Here is a 2,700-nt window from a genome sequence, read left to right on the forward strand (position 1 = left end):
CATAATATGTGACTGTAAGTACTTGGGGGCTCTGTGACCCTGGGAATAAATTTTCCCGGATGAGATGGAACTGCTTGGGGAAGGGAAACCCTGAAAAGGTCTGTGGCTCCCTGCAACTTCCTCTGACAATCCTTCCTCACCCTTTCCACCTTCTTCTGACAATCACTGACCCAAACCCATTACTTCTTGAGTAAATTCATGTTAAGAGCACAAGTAAAACTCTCTGGTATACGATGATACAATTTTGGATTATGACTGCACACACAAAGCTCCATCACTTACGGGGCCACCACGAGGACCTGTTGGGCCAGGAGGTCCGGCTGAACCGGGCTCTCCCTGAAAGAAAAGATGAAAAATGTTTGCTTCATAATATGGCTGTTTATAAAATAAGAACAAGTAACTCTTATATCAGCAGCAGCAGCAGCAGCAGCAGCAACAACAACAATTTCTCAATTTAGAGTAAGCCAATACCTTATCACCAGATTGGCCAGCTGGACCAGGGGGTCCGATGGATCCTACGGGACCCTGCAAGGATAGAAACAAAGACATAGCAATTGTTATCAATAGAAGGTGTGGACATTTGTCAATTACGACAACACCAAGAATCTAGAATCCAAAAGTGATGCAAATTATTTCATTGGTAATTTGATGGATTATTTTCCAGTATCTTGATGTTACCAATGTAACATCAATGTAAGCCGCCCGTTCGTGGGGAGGGTGGGATAAAAATGCAATAAATAAATAAATAGATGACTTGATTTGATTGATTGATTGATTCAATTTAAAGCCCTCCTTCCCCTGTGTCCAGGCTCGGGGCGGGTAACATCACTGATAAAACATATTAACAGTCTAATACATTAATAAGTCCAAAATACAATAAATACAGTAAATATAATAAAATACTTATAACAAAATACAGTCCAACGGTACAGTCAAAAGGTGGCGTAAAATCCTCAGGGTGGTGGTGGTGATTTATAATCTGTCTGACATGATGGGAAAAGGGGAGGGGAAGGGAAGAGGAGGTGGCCGATCAGAGACGGAAACCCAGCACTGCCCTCAACCATAAGCCTGGCGGAGCAACTCTGTTTTGCAGGCTCTGTGGAATTGCATTAAATCCCGCATGGCCAGGATCTCACCCGGAAGAGTAGGTTCCCCCCCCCTTGTGCTGAGTGACACTGGCAAAGACAGGTATAGACTGACTTTACCTGCTAACACTCAGAGAACATCATAGTCACATGGATCTAGGTGGGAATCACTAATATACAAAGAAGGGGAAAGAGAATTCAACCCAACTAAGCCGGTCTGGTAAGAAAAAGGCTGAGGCAGAGAGATAACGACACAGTGAGGCCGGGTATTTCTTTATTTGCTTTATTTATATCCTGATTTTATCCCCAACGGGGACCCAAAGGGTCTTACATCGCTCGCCTCTCCTCTCTTTTATCCTCACAGCAACCCTGAGAGGTGTCAGTTCGAGAGCGTGGGACTGGCCCGAGGTCACCCAGTGAGGTTCCGCGGGACAAGTGGGGATTCGAACCCGGGCTTACCAGATCCTAGTCTGACATTCTCAACCACTATGCCACACTGGCGCTACTCCTTGGATATACATTTAATAGATGACAAGAGAAATACCATTATGAATGAAATAAAATATAACATCAGAACCTCCCTAACCAGTTAAGATAGCAGCACACTACTTATTCACCTGATCGGCATGCTATGCACGCTTATATGGTCATTTCGTACGATCGAGCTTAGTTCTCTTGGGGGGAAAAACACACTGATGAAAGCGGCTGCTTGCCAGAATGCATTTGGTGGTCCGTAGTATAACGGTCTAGTGCGCTGCTATGAACCCATTCAGTGGAAGTGATGAGCTCTACTCACCCTTCCGCCATCTTTACCAGGCATGCCATCACCCCCTCTGGAACCAGGCTCTCCCTGTTGAACAGAAGACAGTTGTGTTAGCATAGCACAAAAAGGAGGAGGGTATTGCTGCAACATACACAAGAGCACAAGAGAAGCCACATTGGATAAAGACAATGGCCCATTGAGTCCAACACTCTATGTCACACAATGGCCAAATCCCAGGGGCCATCAGGAGGTCCACCAGCATGGCCAGAACTCCAGAAGCCCTCCCACTGTGGCCCCCCAAGAACCAAAAAGACAGAGCAACAATGCCCCAGACATAAGAACATAAGCGAAGCCATGTTGAATCAGGCCAATGGCCCATCCAGTCCAACACTCTGTGTCATACAGTGGCCAAAACCCAGGTGCCATCAGGAGGTCACCCATAAGACATCCCACTATTGCCTCAGCACCAAGAATACAGAGCATCACTGCCCCAGACAGAGTGTTCCACCTATACCTTGTGGCTAATAGCCACTAGCTAACTTCTTATTAACAATAAAGCATCTGCATGTTAACCTAATTCAGCTGTCCCACCAGGGCTGGTTGCCTCCCCCCTTAAAGAGGGAAATTTGCAAGGGCATATAGTATTAGGCACATGGAACACTTCAGATGGGCCAGTATCAACTGAGGAGGCAACCTAGAGTCAAGGAAAGGGAGAAGGGAACGCCAGCTGTCGTTTAAAAAAAGTGATGCATTCACGAACAGTACTGAGGGTAGACTGGGGCTAGGGTTGGCCACCTTACGGTGGGGCCTCGAGATCACCTGGACCTAAGGGACCGCCTTTCTCCATATGTT

At 46.3% G+C, this 2,700-nt stretch overlaps 1 long non-coding RNA gene across 1 annotated transcript; it reads right to left on the reverse strand.

The window, feature by feature from the left end:
- Positions 1-281: 281 nt before the first annotated feature.
- LOC107125036 lies at positions 282-1,940 on the reverse strand. Its single transcript, XR_001483010.1, has 3 exons — positions 1,882-1,940; positions 472-525; positions 282-336 (listed from the first exon to the last, which is right to left on the reverse strand). It is a non-coding gene; the product is annotated as an uncharacterized LOC107125036 (long non-coding RNA).
- Positions 1,941-2,700: the final 760 nt, after the last annotated feature.

Source organism: Gekko japonicus, unplaced genomic scaffold (genome assembly GCF_001447785.1).
Source record: "Gekko japonicus isolate JY-2015 unplaced genomic scaffold, Gekko_japonicus_V1.1 scaffold16145, whole genome shotgun sequence".
In the NCBI taxonomy this organism is placed as follows: Eukaryota; Metazoa; Chordata; class Lepidosauria; order Squamata; family Gekkonidae; genus Gekko; species Gekko japonicus.